At 39.6% G+C, this 16,206-nt stretch overlaps 1 protein-coding gene across 1 annotated transcript in view; it reads right to left on the reverse strand.

Annotated features, from left to right (window-relative positions):
- The window catches only part of ZNF438 (zinc finger protein 438), a 136,451-nt gene that overhangs the window by 39,138 nt on the left and 81,107 nt on the right, over positions 1 to 16,206 (reverse strand). The window contains exon 4 of the mRNA XM_040988071.1: positions 2,428 to 2,516. The gene's annotated coding sequence lies outside the window, so the exon portion shown is untranslated. The remainder of the gene's footprint in view (positions 1 to 2,427; positions 2,517 to 16,206) is intronic.

Genomic DNA, 16,206 nt, shown 5'->3' on the forward strand with positions numbered 1-16,206 from the left:
GTCTGTACTCAGAACACTGACAGTAAGAGAAGCCAACCTAGGCAGCTGTGGGTGGGAGGTGGTGTCCTGCGACACCATGAGGCTTTGTGTAAGGGACTTCTGGGATGTGCAAGCTCTACTTGTGAAGATCTAAAATGATGACAAAGACTGGCCCCCTGCAGATGGTCCACTTATACCATCACACAGCAAAAAAAGCCTAAACTTGAAATAGAAGCAATAGGGAAGTCTCCTCTTATGTTTGCTGCACAATCTTACGCCTCCGTATGACAAAAATCAGCTGTTTTGCCGCTGTCAGTTCAGTCAACATTTGGGTCTCCCATGAATGATGGGGGTAAGGGTAGTGTTAGTGTACGTAAAGGAATATTGAAATAGGATGATTTCAAAAGGCAAGTCATTGCAAGGGTCAGAGCTACTGGAAGGGAATGCATAGGGAGGCACACTGGACACTGAGTGTGTGTGTGGGGTGCGGGTTAGGTTTCTACCGTATCTTCCTGTTGCACCTTGTGGATGGCTCACATCAAACAACATCAGCAATGAGAACAGAAAGGGTACATGTGCAGATTCAACCACAGGTGTTTCTCACCAAACACTGGCAGGGAAACAGGGCCATGGAAACTCATAAACAAAGCAAGTTGTGACATATTAGGCAAAGAGAGAAAAAACACTGCACTTCCACAGAGAAACAGCAAATTATAAGCAGCATTATTTTGAGGGCTCAAAGGGTACATAAAGGTGTGCAAATGTATGTGTTCTGCAAATGTGTAACTGTGTATGTAACTATAAAACCACTAGTTTTCACGATAAAATGGTAAATAACTTCTAAAAATGGGGAGGGAGGGAAGGGCTCTAGTAGGAACTACTTCAAAGCACATTTCTGTTAAAAAAGAATAAATAGATTTTTTTTTTATTTTCAAATAGTAATTAACGAACAGAATGGCAGCCTTTTTTTCCCCCAAGCACTCTCTGTATTTTCCTCATTCCAATTTCATAGTGGCTATTACAAACAACAAATAATTTTCTGGCCAAATCAAATGCACTAGGCCCATTTGCCTACTGTCTCACACAGCAATTTAGCAGATAGCACCTGTATCCTTAAGAGAAACATTATATATAATTTCTCCACAATTCTTGCTTCAATGTTGTCTAAAACCAATATATTTTCCATTTCATAATGTCTTCAGCTAAAGGTGGATTTTCAAAATCAGCATAAAACTCAGGAAAAGAAAGCTCTGCAGGAACACCATTTCCTGACTTTGATTCTCCTTTCCCAACACTTACAGTAAAGTTAACACGCATCTTCCCTGACATACTCCTCCAGGCACGGTCACTGGCTGTCTTCTTCCCACCATACCCAAAACTTGGAGAGGAGCTTTTCTAAAACAATGCTATTAATGAATCTACTCTGAAAGACAGAGATCTAAATGAAAGAGTTAGCAAGATTTGAGAGGTAATCCAGGGCAGAGTAGATCTTCATACAAATTATTTAACCAATGTCAGGAATCCTTCAATGTTTCCACATACATACACACACATGTGCAAGCAAACATACACTTGGCCCTTGATAAGATTTCAGAGGAATCTAGACCTTCCTACTCTTTTGGGAGAACACACAATTTCTGGCATGCCTATACCTAGCTAGTCAACAGTATGAGTCCTGAATCGAGAGTTCTCATCAACTTATATTCTAGTTTCAACAGAATTTTAACCAAGGTGGAAAGTTGTACTTATTTTAAATCAAAACAAGGCACAAGTTCTCCAGTCACAGCTGATTAAATTCATATGCTTTCTATGGCGAGCGTGCATGTTTTGTCAAAGAAGGATTCACTCATTTAATGCAAAATAACCAATAACTCCAAGACATGGGCACTGGAAAATTTTTCTCAATAAAATGTCAGGAAGTAAACAGTTTCATTTCTATTTGATTCTCCTCTTGTATATAAAAGCAATAACAATGACATTTCTAAAATTACACTAAAGCTTTATGGACATCAAAATTGAATTTTCTGTCATTTTCATGTGCCATAGGGTATTATCTTTTTCTTTTTTTTTTGACACCAGTAACTTATACATGTAAAAACCATTCTTGAGGGACAGATGTGGCAAGGTGGAGTAACTCACTGCCAGGGATGCCAACATCTCACATCAGAGTGCCTGGTTTGAGTCCTGGCCACTCTAGGCTTCCAGTCCACCATTCTGTTACTGTATCTGGAGGCAGTGGATGATGGCTAAAGTCGCTGGGCTCCTATCATCCATAGGTGGAGTGCCAGGATCCTGGCTTAGCTGCACCCACTCCCAGCTGCTGCATATAAATGGTATTAACAGCTTTTTCATCTGCCTATCATTCATGTATTAACATTATGTACGGATACCCAGGGAGATGCCTTTATTATCACAGAGGGTGAATTCAGTCCCAACCTATGTGCATACCAGGTCTTCTTCCAGCCTCCGCCTATCAGTTGGTTCTCTGTGCCAGCTTCCCAAATCCAAGTCTGGCATCATGACTCTTTGGTGGTCATCTGAAAAATTTCAGGGGGCATAAATTTTAAAATATATTTCAGTGCAGTGTTAGACTGCCAAAATTGCTTTTAGAAGTTATAATAAAAGACCATTGCTCGCACATAATTGCAGGATGGAAACATCATTGAAGAACTTGACATCTGAAGCACCTTGGCTGGCCAAGCAAATAAGAAAATGCTAAAACTGAACTCATTCCAGATATCCCACATGGGAAGGCAGTCATTTGCCAGCCAATGATTTCGGGGTCTGTTTTCATTATTTCCATCCAAATGAAGAAACGTACATGACAGACGATCTGTACAGCACTGGGCCAAGTACATTATGCTGAGACTCCAAGGAGGCAGACTGGGACAAAGGAGACACCCAGAACAAAATTCATCCAGAAAATCCGTGAAGAAAGTCGTCTAACTTTCTGTCATGTGCTTTCCTCCCAAACGTTTGGTATCATTAGATCACACAATGCTATACAACATGTGACTGTGCTGGAGATAAAGAACTCTGGTCACATCATTCAGAGTTATCTATAAGGCGCATCTGGAGGAAGAGCTCTGGCTTACAAATTGCAAAGCCCACTGTGGGGTGGGGGCCTCTCTGCCTGACTCCCCATGTCTATGTGCACCAGCCTGTGCCCACTGTGTCTTCTCAAAAGCCCTCATGTTTGCTTGTATCTCATCCCTAATGCTACTTTGCAGGTGCAAGCTGCTTGATCAGCCCCTGCAGATGCCACTGAGCATTTCTGGTAGCTGTAGTCCCCTACTTCCATCCTGGCCTTCTCTAGTGAAACGAGCCATGGTGATGCTCTCCAAACACAAAGGAGAACACACCCTTCCAGGCCCAAAGCCCTCTGAAATCACAACATGTCCACAAGGCTCTTGGTCACCTCTCAGACTGTAGACCACATCAGGGCTCTGCCAACAGTACTCGGATATGACACAAGTTTTTCTTAGGTAACGTCTGATACCTCCAACAGATGAGAGGCTCTGTAAGGTTGGGGTCAGATCCTTTGAGTTCTCAGGGTACGACAGCCTCCTGGCACAGTGACAGACCACTTAGGAGGGACTCCATTCAAATATATTTAGTAGGTTCAGGATGTCAGTCAGAGGGAGTGGGAGACAGAGTGGGGACCGACAGAGAGGGACTGTCTTGGACCCTGTGATAAAGACCAGTGTTTCATAGATGTGAGTTGTAATTCTTGCATTCTTAAATCTACTCCTTCGATCTACAGGTCTATCTTTATGCAAGTATACCACACTGTTTTGTTCACTGTAGCTTTTTTGTTTAGTTTAGGAACAGAAAAATATGAATTTGCCAACTTTTCCAAGACAGTTTTGTCTACAGCGTTACAAGTTTTGAATTTTTTAAATTAAATTTATCCCAGAGTAATACTCCTTTTGATGCTTCAGTAAATATAATCATTTTCTTAGTCTCACTTTTGGATTGTTCATTGTTGCTATCTGTAAACATAATAAATATTTATTATCCTCTTGTGCCATTCAACTGTGCTTATTTATTTATTAACTCCAACAGATTTTTAGTGTATTCCTTAAAACTTTTAAGCATGTATGACCCTATCATCTACAAATAGGAACTTTATGTCTTTTCCAATTTAAATTCCTTTTCTTTTTCTTTCTTACTGTTCCTGGGCTGAACTTCCAATGCCAGGTTGAACAGAAGCAGGCCTTGTTGAATGGCCTTGTCTTGTTCTTGCTCTCAGCATCAAAGTTTCCAGGCTTTCACACTCTCACACAGGTTGTGGGGTTTCCACCAATGTACTATGTCAGGGTAAGGAGCTCCCCTCCCATCTGTTTCTAGCATGCTGTGTTCTCATGGTAAAAACGACTTGAGTTTTTATCAAATGCTTTGATTAATGTGATATGTTACATTGATTTTAATATGTTGAACCATTTTTTTGCATTCTTCAGTTGCAGCTCAGTTGGTCTTAGCTTACAATGTGATTAGATTTGCTTTTCAAATAGTTTGTTGTGCATATGTTTATGAAGGTCAGTGGTCTGTATTTCCTTTTGTTGTCTGGTTTTGTTATCAGGCTAATATCTGCCTCATAGAAGGAGTTCAGAGTGATCCTCTTCCTCTATTTGCTGAAAGAGTTTTCAAAGCATTGGTCTTCATTGTGCTATAACTTTTTGGGTATAATTCAACACTGAAGCCATCTGGCCAAGGTTTTTCTTCGGTGGTGGGGAAAGGCACCCTTTTTAAAAATGATAATTTCATCACCACACTTATCATAGTTCATATTTTCTACTTCTCCTTGAATAAGTTTTTATTTTGTCCTTCAATCAGTTTTCTATTTCACCGAAGTCACCTAATAATTTGGTATGCAATTGTTCCTGACAAGTCTTTGTAATTTTTTTTTCCAATTTCCATAGGCTCAGTAGTGACCCCCCCCCCCGCACCCCTTTCATTGCTAACCCTAGTAAAGAGTGTTCCCTTCTTCCTTGGCCACAGTCTAAATTCATCAATTGGTTTATCTTTCTGAAGAATCAGCTTTATCTTTGTTTCTATTGTCTTAATTTCTATTTCATGTATGTGTACTTTGATTGTTATTATTCTTTCCTTCAACTTGCTAAGATTTCTTTTTTAAGGCATAGGATTACATTATCAAGATGAGATCCTTTTAAAAATATATAAGCATTTACAAAGTTCTCTGTGAACAGTGAAAAATTTTAATAGGATTTCATAAATTGTGGCTTGCAATGTTTTAGACTAATTTATTTCAATCTATTTTCTAAAATCTCTGGTGATTTCTTTTATTTACTAGTCTGTTTAGAAGTCTATTATTCATTTAATTACCACATATTTGTGAATTTCCCAAATTTGCTTCTGTTATTTATTTGTAATTATATTCTGTGGTGACCAGAGAAACATATTTTGTGTCACTTCAATGCATTTTGTATATATTGAGGCTTGTATTATTTATTTGGTTGTTTTGAAAGGCAGAGTGAGAGAGAGAGTAGGAGAGAAAGTGTGAGCTTCCACCCACTGGTTCACTTCCCAAAATGCCACAGCAGTCATATTTTGGTCAGGCCAAAGCCTGGCATCAGGAACTCCACCTGGGTCTCCCATGCAGGTGCAGTGGCTGAAACATGAGACCCATTTTCTGCTGCCTTCCCAGGCACATCAGCAGGGAGCTGGATCAGAAGTGGAGCAAGGAAGATGCAACCCAGCATTTTGATATGGGATGCTGGCATGGAAGGTGGCCACTGAGCCACAAGGCTAGGCCCCTTTTATGGCCTAACTGCAGGTCATACTAGAGAATGCTCTATGAATGTTCAAGAGAATGAGTATTGTGCTTTTTTTGAATGCAATGTTCTATAGATGTCTGTGAAATTTAGTTGATTTATAGTGTTGGATCTGGGCATGGGGCCCAACTTGTGGTGTGTTCAAGAGGGCCTCACCTTTCAAAGGACTCCTTGTACAATTTAATGTCACTCTAACGGTAAGAGGGAAGCACGGCAAAATTCATACCTTGGATTGGTTCTTAAACACATCTATTCTGAAGAACTCTAAGGAGAGCAAGTAGCAAGTGAAAATAGCTCACCTGTCTTTCCTGATTAATTTCATATCTATCTCCTGGTTATGCTTCAAATAAATGGCTGAGATGAACGCTGTGTATAAAAAAATTTATCCAAGTGCATGGTGAAATCAACGTTATTTCAAACAACCAACACTGAAATTCAGTCTGCCAAAGTACTTTCTGAAAGAAATATTGTTTCTGAATTTATAGAGCAGATATAAATTCTACGATTATGAAATTTCACTTATAAAATGCACTTTGGGAAATTGAATGCACTAATGTTGATTTTTTAAAAGTAGATTTTATGAGCCAAATCCAGAAATTTAGGCAAATGCATCATGTATAAAAATCCCCTGAAAAATACCTTTTGCTAGTCTTGTATGAGGATTTTGGTTATTTCTATTAATATCTCTAGAAGAGAAAATGTACTTTCTTCAACATACCTAGAAAAGATGGATTTTTCAAACTTTCATGACAAAAAACCCAGTAGTACTTGGATACCATTAAAGCTATTTGTATAATTTTTGAAGAATTTATATATTATTTTTGATCCTTAGCAATACCCATAAACACATCACTCTAATTTTCTTGTATAATACAACGAAGTACTAAGATTTCTTTAAATCATGACATGGCTTGAGTACTATGAAACTTATATACAGCTCCAAATACATAAAAATACGTAGGTTTGTTTCCAATTATCATATGACCAACACTCAGTGTCTTCTCACATAAACCTCATGATTATGCTACTAAATCGTTACCGTACTTGCATGCTCAATAGGCGTATTACATTTCACCTCAAATACATCCAAACTTTTTAACTGAAAAAAATATAGCCTGATTTTGGGCTGAGAGCTTATTTATCATTATTTCAAAATCAGAATCCAAAACCCTCCAAATAATAACAAGTCTTAGAAAATTGCTTTCCACTTTAATTTTCTGTGCCTGGTCTTCATTCCTACTCACCCTCACTCATTTATTTCTACTTTAGAAAGCTACCCTAGTATTATGCATCCCTCTCTAGAAGACAACAAAAAACACTTCTTAGTGTTGCATGGTAAACCACTTTCTGACACGTAGGAGATGGTGTTATTGATAGAAGGGTGCTTCCACCCCAGATTCATGAGATGGTAAAGGTATTTCAGAAGCAGCTGTGGCTTATACAGCCATGGTCATCACTACGGAACACAGTCCTAAACCTGAAAAAATGCTTTCACGCCAGTACATCATACCTTCCTTCAACCGTGATGACCACACTGCAGTATATGCACACGGGTATGGTAGGGGCACAAACAAATATGGGACCTATCGTCCTGACAGAAACAAAGGTCGTGGCAGGTGAATCTGTTTTCCTCACAGCTTGTGAAGATGAAATAGCTGGGCCCTTCTTAAGAAGGGAGGTAGGTTCTGATCAGGATATGCTGGGAGCTCAGCCATGTGAGGCCTTCCTGGAGGCAGAGGGCACGCACAGGGGTGGGGAGCAGGACCACCTGAGGCCACAGGCATGAGAAAGAGAAAAGCTGGTATTGAAAGGAGCTATAGGAAGAAATGTTATGCAAATTCTACATTTAGAGAAGTTAAGTTGGAAAATATTACTTCTTGGTAATATTTGGTAATAACAGTTTTACATATTCTTGAATAGAAACCCTCCAGAAAAATCACTACTAAAAACATCAAACCCTTAAGGCAATGCAGTGCAATCAAATAGAAAGTTTCATTATTAAAAGAACTATGAAAAAGAAATATACAGCGTGTTTCAATTATGAGTCACACTCTCAGTCACATAAAATAAACATTTTAATTGGGAAAGGGGAAAGTAATTCTTTTGGCAGGTTAAAAAAGAGGTCACTGTTATTTCAAATGAGTTACCTACTGATTTTTATAAAAATATCCCACAGTACCAGTGCAGTTAGAATAACCAGTTGTCTTCTCCCTAGTTCTTTGTTGAATACCTTTGGGCTCACACAGAGCATCAGATGGTGGCCCTATCCTTCAAGCTTTTGAGGAGTCAAAAGCTGAGGAATCATGCTGGTGGGAAAAAAATGTCATCTAAAGTAGATATGAATATAAGATAACCTGTTCAGTACAAGAGGCCTCTTTCAATAATTGATTTTTTAATAATCATTACATGTTTACTTTAAAAAACCCATAAAACCAGATTCACAGTTCCTGCAGCATAACATGTTAAGGCTTTTTCTTTGTCCTGCGAAACTGCATGCTTCCAGCCCTGCACCTGTTCCCAAAGGACTCCCTGTGGCCAACTAAGAAATCCACTTTCAAGAGCTCCGGAACACAAGAGCCAGCCAGGCCACCTGATCAACTGCCACCAAAAGCTGTCCCCGCAGTTTCTCAAACTTCCACATCACACCTTTTGTCACTCACTGCCTTTCACCTGCAGTTTTTGGAGCAGAAGTGATGAAAGGCAGCTGTCCTCCTTGCCCGTATCACAGCTAGCCCCTGGGCGGTCCAGAGCCTCCCACTGCTGTCCTCACACCACACAGGGGAAACCTCTCCTCTGCCCCAAGGTCCACCCTCAGTCTGTGTCTTGTGTTATTCTCTCCTACTTCCCTAACAACATGAAGATGGTACTTGCTCTCGTGCATGCATATTTAGCTTCTGTTTTAAGCAGGTCTTTTGCACTGGCTTTTAATTATACCCGAGCCTCTCTTTAAAAGAATTCATTTGCCCTGAATCCACCTCCCAGGACTGGTCCCAGGAGCCTCCCCATTCAAATGATCTTCAATGTCCCCTTGTTGTTCTCTCTTAGCATCCCCACTTTCCATTCTTTTGCAGCAAGGTCTTGAGCTGTACAACATCCACCAACCCTCCAATCCTTCTGCCAAAGTCATCCATGAAGGCTGCTTGGTCCTCATCTTGCTGGAGACTTTTGGCAGCCAAAGAGCTGTCACTTGTTATCCCCTTATCACTGTCTCTCAGCTGCTAGGATCCAGAAGCCCCTGGTTGCTCCTTCTCCTTTCCTGGGTCTCCTGGACCACAGAATGCTGGAGTAGCTCAAGGGAAGATGACTCCTTCGAAACCCTCTGCCTAGGATGACTTCTCCATATCTATTGCTTTATCACACCAACACAGAAGAAAACAAACTCTTTGGCTGTATAATTTTAATCACTATACTAGATGTCTCTGGGCCCCAGACCCACATACTCCTGTCCGCCCACCTCTGTCCACCCCAGGCGGTACATGGAGAGAGATGGGCCATGGGCACTGGAGGCAGCTGATCTACATTCAAATCCTGTCTCTTCTATTGTCTGACTTTTGACAAGACTCAATAGTCTGTGCCTTTTTGGCCACAGCTAAAAATGTGTATTAACACTGGCTTAATCCAATTCCTTATTCTTTTTTTTAAAGTTGTATTTATTTATTTACTTATTTATTTATGTGTTTGAAAGGCAGAGCTACAGAGGGGAGAGAGAATCTTCTATCTGCTCATTTACTCCCCCAATGGTCTCAATGTCTAGGGATGAGCCTGAGACCAGAAGCCAGGAGTTTCATCCAGTTCCCCACACAGGTATGGAGGCCATGCACTTGGGCCATCCTCAACTGCTTTCCCAGGTGCATTAGCAGGGGCCTGGATTGGAAGTGGAGCTGACAGGACTTGCACCAGTGACCATCTGGGATGCCGACATTACACACACAGGCTTTGGCTGCAAGACCACAAAGCTGGCCACCAATTCCTCATTCTTGCTTTGTTCTTTCCCACAACACAGTCTTCACTCTGTCTAAAGTGCTCTTTGATGCTCATCTTAACTCCTGCTTCCCTTCTACTTCAATATACCCTCCTTGTGGAAGACTTTCCAGATGAGCCAAATACTCTATGATTCATACTCACTGCCCCATGCCTTTCCCTCCAGGGAAGACAGGAACAATGCATTTGGAAGGGGTACAGTAGAGAAGCATGAGTATTACACTCAGCTGAAATTTCAAGAAAACAAGGAAGTCATTCTAGAAGCATCTAAGTGAGGTCCTCTGGTAACAACAGAGCATACGAAAGGGAGCTCCTTCAACAACCCTAGGCTGCACAGTGGAAAGAAAAACCAAACAACCAAGGAGCAAATCTGCTAGAATCAGAGCAAAGATTTGCCTTGCAGCTTCACGTTTTCAGTTTTTACCAGAATGAGGTGTAGTACTCAATGATTTTTTCGTTATTTTTAAACTTCTTTTATTATTATCATTTTATGATACGGTTCCATAGTCTCCTGGGATTTCCCGTATCCCAGCCCCAACTCCACCACCCAAATCTAGTTCCTCTATATCATTACTAAAGTATAGTTCTTCATACACAGTCATATGTCCATCATTGTGGACATGGACAATGGCAGAGAGTCCAGCATCCTATTGTCAAGATAAACAGTTTCATTGGGAGTCCATCTTTGTCTGAAAGTAGAGATGCATACAGCATTGTATCCTCACATCTGGATATGTTTGTCTCCATTTCACAGCTACTGTACATCCCCTCAAATGAAGTGTCACAATACAAAATCAACAATAGGAAGAAAAATAGAAATTTACAATGCCATGAAGTGAAATAACATGTTACTTGATAAGAAAGTCTCCATTATACAGCTACTATACATCCTCTTAAATGAAAAGCCACAAAACAAAATTGATATCAAGAAGAAGAAAGAAATTTACAACACCATGAAGTTAAATAACATGCTACTGAATGATTAATGTGTCGTTGAAGAAATGAAAAAAAAATCAAGAATGTTTTTGAAGAAAATGATGCTACTGTATGATCTATGAGTCACTGAATAATTTAATCACAAGAAACTTTTTTGAAGAGATGAAACAAACAGAAAACATCAGAATCCATGAGATAAAGTTTCTGCTGATTTTTGTTGGTGAAATGTGTCTCTTCTAGAAAACAAGTAAATGGGTTTTGTTTTTTGTAATCCAGTGTACTAATCTATGACATTTGATTCAGCTTAAGCCAATTACTTTCAGGGTTAATATGAATGGGTGGTTCTTTGGTCCTGCCATTTTAGGAATGGGTTGTTCAGTGATTTAGTCTTCTGTTGTCATTTTGCTGGGATGTTCTTCACATTTGCCTTTGGTTTTGTTGGGTGCTATTCCTCTTCTCTGTCAAGAGAACATCTTGAAGTATCATTTGTAAGACAGGCTTGAAAGAAGCAAATTCTTGTAACTTTTCTTTACTGTGGAAGAATTTTATTTCATTTTCAAAGGCAAAAGAAAGTTTTGCAGGATATGTTATCCTGGGCTACAATTTTTTGCTTTTAGAATCTGCAATAAGTCACTCCATTCTCTTCTTGCCTATAGAGTTTCCTGTGAGAGATCTCCTGTGAGTTTAATTGTCATTCCTTTATATGTCAATTGATTTTCATGTGCACATTTAAGGATTTTTTCCTTATGTTCAATTGAAGAGAGCTTGATGATCAGGTGTCTTACTGAAGATCACTTTTGATCAAGCCTGTTGGGAGTTCTGTGCCCATTCCTGGATGTTATTTCCCAATTCTTTCTCTAGATTAGGGAAATTTTCCTTGATTATTTCATTAAATACATTTGCAAACTCAGCTTCTCTTTCTGCACCTTTGGGACTCCCGTATCTTTTATATTAGGTCGTTTAATAGTGTCTTTCAATTCTTGAATACTTTTTTTGGCCTGATCCAGCTCTGTTTCCAGCTTTTTGTTTGCTTCCCCCGGTGACAGGCAATATCTTCCAGTTTTGAGATTCTTTCTTCTGCTTGTTTCATTCTATTTTGGAGACTCTCCACTGCACTTTTAATTTGCTCTACTGTGTTCTTAATTTCTGATATATCAGCTTTGATTTGTTTTATTGCTGGTCTTTCTTGTGTAACATGTTCCTTAAATTCTTTGAACTCTTGTATGCACTTCTCATTGTTGATCAGAACCTTTAAAATGAGTTTTCTGAATTCTGTGTCCCCTATTTTCTCAATGTCTTCCTCAGTTAACTCTGTGGTTGGCATAGGATTTTGCTCCTTTTCAGGGGATGCTTTAGTAATATTCATTTTGCCTTTGTCTCTTCTTTTGTTCTTGATCATTGTACTTCTAGTTATCAGAGTCTTCTCCTTAGGGCAAGTTTCTGAGCTGTGTCACTCACAGGTCTACAGTTCTATTCATTGCCGTTGGTACACAGTTCTTTGCTTGCAGCCAATTGTGCCACTCCCTCTAGTGAGTCCCAGGTCTGGGTTCTTATGTTAGATTTCCACAAAGAACTCTGTAGCCCCAACTCCTGGCTCACCAGTCTCTACCTCCTGTGCTATCATGCTGAGGTTGCACTGCTGTATGTACAACCTTTCTCCCACTTCCGGTTGGAGCAGGTGTCAGGATTAGGGAGACGCCAGCTGTCCTATCTGGCTAGGTTGTTGGTGGTGCTGATCTTGCCAGAACCTGTTGAACATTAGGTCTGGGTGCCACACGGACCTATTTTGACCTGTACAATGCCACAGTCTGTATTATTTTCTTGTGGGACCAGTGCAATCCCCAGAACTCAGTGAGTTCTCGCAAGCTCAGCACATGCACAGTTCCCTATTGTTCCTGGCAGTCCTAAGCTTTTGCCACAGTGTACAAAATGGTGCCTCATGTGCCTCTACTATAGTTCTTGATCTGCTGGCTGTCAGGCTTGAAGGCTACCCAGACCTGTCTTGGGTGGAAGCCGTAAAATGCTGTGTTGCTGCAGTTCACTGAGTCAGAAATGGGTTCACTCCCAGCTCTGTTTACGCTCAATCCTTTTCCTTGCCTTTACCTCCTTATGCAAAATGACGCCCAATTCAGCTTTCGGGGGCTGACTGGGCTGTGAAATCCACCCTGTTCTTGCACTGTCTGTCTGGGATCTGCTGCCCTGTCTCTGATCCTGGCCAAATGAAACAGACCAGAAGGATGGACAGTTCTTTGTCTGGGTTCATTTCCCAAGCTCCCAGTGAAAGTTCCTTCCCACCCTGTTGCTGGTGGAGTTCAGATCGCCGTTAGCTGAATGCTGCTGGAGTATCAGTTACTACAGCACCACACCATTGTGTCTGCTGCATTCCTGTGTCTGTCAGTCTCCAGGTACCCCTCTGCTGTTGTTCTGTCCTCTCCTATTTCCTGGAATGTGTCCTCTTTCCTTCATCCTGATTGAATGATTCTCTGTCTGTTTAACCGTGTCCTTACCCTATTCTACCATCTTGATTCTCCCCAATAATATTTTTTCAATTTCCCCCTGTCCTGAAAATATATTTTCAATAAACACACAGTGATTCATCTGATCTTTCTTTATATGTTAAGATATGGAAAAGATTCAATTAAATTCACTAGGATGACCAAAAAAAACACATCAGCCGTTTTAACTAATTGGTTAATTTCATCAATTCTTTAAATAAATATCACTTATTTGGTTATTTTACATCATCTTGTCATACTCTGTCTATGTGAATCAACTAAAATGCAAAATAGATTTTCATGAACTAATTGTATACTGAACAAATTCGGTAAGTCTCAAGGGAATTAAACTGGACGAAACGTCAATCCCCAAAGGTAAAATACTGTAAGACTCTAGTTCCTCAACATGATTGACATGAGAAAGCTGTAGAAACAGGATGAGTTAGTAAGTTCCAGGAGTGAGGGATGGGGTGGAAGATTAGGTGAAGGAGGTTATAAAAGGACATAAATGATGAGTCCCTAGGACAGAAATGTTCCTTTGGACTCTGGTTGATTCCTGAAACTGCACATGTGATTAAAAAATGTGCAGAACTGTACATACAGAAAACAATAGGGAAATCTGAGGAGGATTGGATTTTATCAACATTAATATCCTGGATGTTACTGTTGGGAAGAAGGAAGACACGGAATTTACATAAAGATTCTTCAAAAGCTTTGTATAAAAATAGGGCAGAAAGAAAAATTTATTGTGATCCTAAAAGCTTTACAGTTATGGCACATGTGTTTGGCACAGTGGGCAAGGCACCCCTTGGGATACCCTGCATCTTGTATCCCAGTGACTGGCTTGAGTCCCGGTTACTGCAGTTCCAGCTCAGCTTCCTGTTACTGCTTATCCTGGCTCAAGTACCTGGGCACCAGTCACCCACATGGGACACTTGGATGAAGTCAGTCGCTCCTCCCTTCCGCCTGGCCCAGTCCTGGCTATTATAGGAACTTGGAGAGCAAACCAGTAGATCTTCTCCACTCTCTCTTTCAAGGATAAGAGAAACTAATTTTTTTTAAATAATTTGTTGTTTCAGAATAAGCATTTCCCATTAATTTTTGGAAGATCTCTATAATATTTGTTATAGCTGCATGTAAATTTTTATTTTACCCAAACTTAAAGGTGTGATATGGAAATAGCTCTTAAAAAGGGATTAGATGATCTAATCTCTGAAAATTCCTAAGCAGTATCCGAGTGTTCCACACCCATTTCTGATGGTGTCCACCAATGTAGATGAAGGAAACATGAAACATGCCTTGAGGTTGTAATGACCACATTTAAAAAAAAAAAAAACTCTTAAAACTTTAAAGGTAGATCTTGAAATATACTTGAACATTTGAAATCATGATGACATAAACAGCTATTTATGACCTTAGAAAAACTGCCTTTGACACTTTGAAGTATTAAAAAAAATCACACAGAATTAGATTACAACACTTGCACACTTGTTTATGCAGCTGGTCTTTTTTAAAATCGAGGAACTTTAAACCTACAATTCTAATAGGCTTACTGGTGACACCCCAATCCTTTGAAAAATAAATGAAATATCATAAATCACTTGACACTTCTTAAGCTTAGATTTTTTTATCATCGCTCAGACTCTTTAAAAATAAAAAGTGATATGAAAGGACAGGATCTTACTTTGTGCCCTAGAAAGCTTACGATAGAAGATAAATCATACAATTAAATGTCATTTGGAACCCTCCCTTCCATATTTAGGATTAAACTGGCATGATATTCCTGCTCATTCCTATGGGAATGCATGCAAGTCAAGTAGCTTTTCTTGCAAAATATTGCAGGCCTCTGGCATGTCCTATGATGAATGAAGCAATAAGGCTTTGGAATTGCAATTGTGTATATTTAAGCACTTCATATAAGCCACCAGGCTGTCATCTTGGTGGATACAGAGCACTACGAATTTATTATTTGGCATCCAAAGGAATGTTTGAACTCTTACAAAAGAATAGGGGATTAAGGTAAGCCTTTTTAATTTTAAGCTACAAATTTAGGATCACATTACAGCTGCTGGGTCAGCCCTCATTCTCTGGCAAGGTGATTTAGTGAAAAATATTCACAGATTTTGCAAGATAAGTTGAGATGCCAAATCTATAAATAACCTTGAAAATGTTTTGAATTCAACAGAAGAAAATAAAAAAGACTCTAGGTGTTAACCATAACATCCTGGGAGAATTATTTTCATAGCCTTTTTTTTTTTGAAGAAAATAAAATATGGGAGACATTCTCAGTGACCTGGTTGTAAGGTAATTTGATGTTGGGTCAATAATCAGTTCAGTTCATAACACTAGGTCCTCAGAAGGCAGCTGGATGGGACTGGCGTGAGGGGAGGGAGGTCAGAGCTGGGCTCTCTCATTTGCCTGGTCCTTCTCTATTTTAAAAGAAGCCTGGTGAAGGAGAGCCACTCCAACAGAAAAAAAAATCACTTGGTGTCTTCCTGAGGATTTCATTCAGCTTTTCATGAAAGTGAAAATCTTTCTGCTCCTTCTACATGGCGATGGTACAATCTTGGAGAAACTCCAAAGCCCTGCCTTATTTTACCCTGCATAAGCCGTAATCACTTTCAATTTCAGTATATTTCAATTCATTTTTAAGATACAGCTACTGAGACTGAAACCCCTAAATATAGATTCAACTAATGTCATATTTAGCATTAGACTAGATTCAGGCCTTTGATAAATACTGGGATGAGTGCCTGAATTAATAATACCTGAAAGAGCTATTTCTTACATTTTGCGTATTATATTGTTGCTAATGAAATGTTTTACAGACTACATTTTTTGCTTGTCAAGAAACATCTGTTAAATGTTGAATATGTATCAAATAATACTTTCTGTATGTGTGTGAGAAAAATGATGAAATGTGTATAAAGAAAAATGATGAAATGAACCCATTTTCCCACTAGCCAGTTGAGGGAACAACACGTCAGTCCTAACTCAAGTCCCTTTCAAGGTTCTTCCCT

Source organism: Ochotona curzoniae, unplaced genomic scaffold (assembly GCF_017591425.1).
Source record: "Ochotona curzoniae isolate NIBS_2020 unplaced genomic scaffold, NIBS_Ocur_1.0 contig_4797, whole genome shotgun sequence".
Classification (NCBI taxonomy): Eukaryota; Metazoa; Chordata; class Mammalia; order Lagomorpha; family Ochotonidae; genus Ochotona; species Ochotona curzoniae.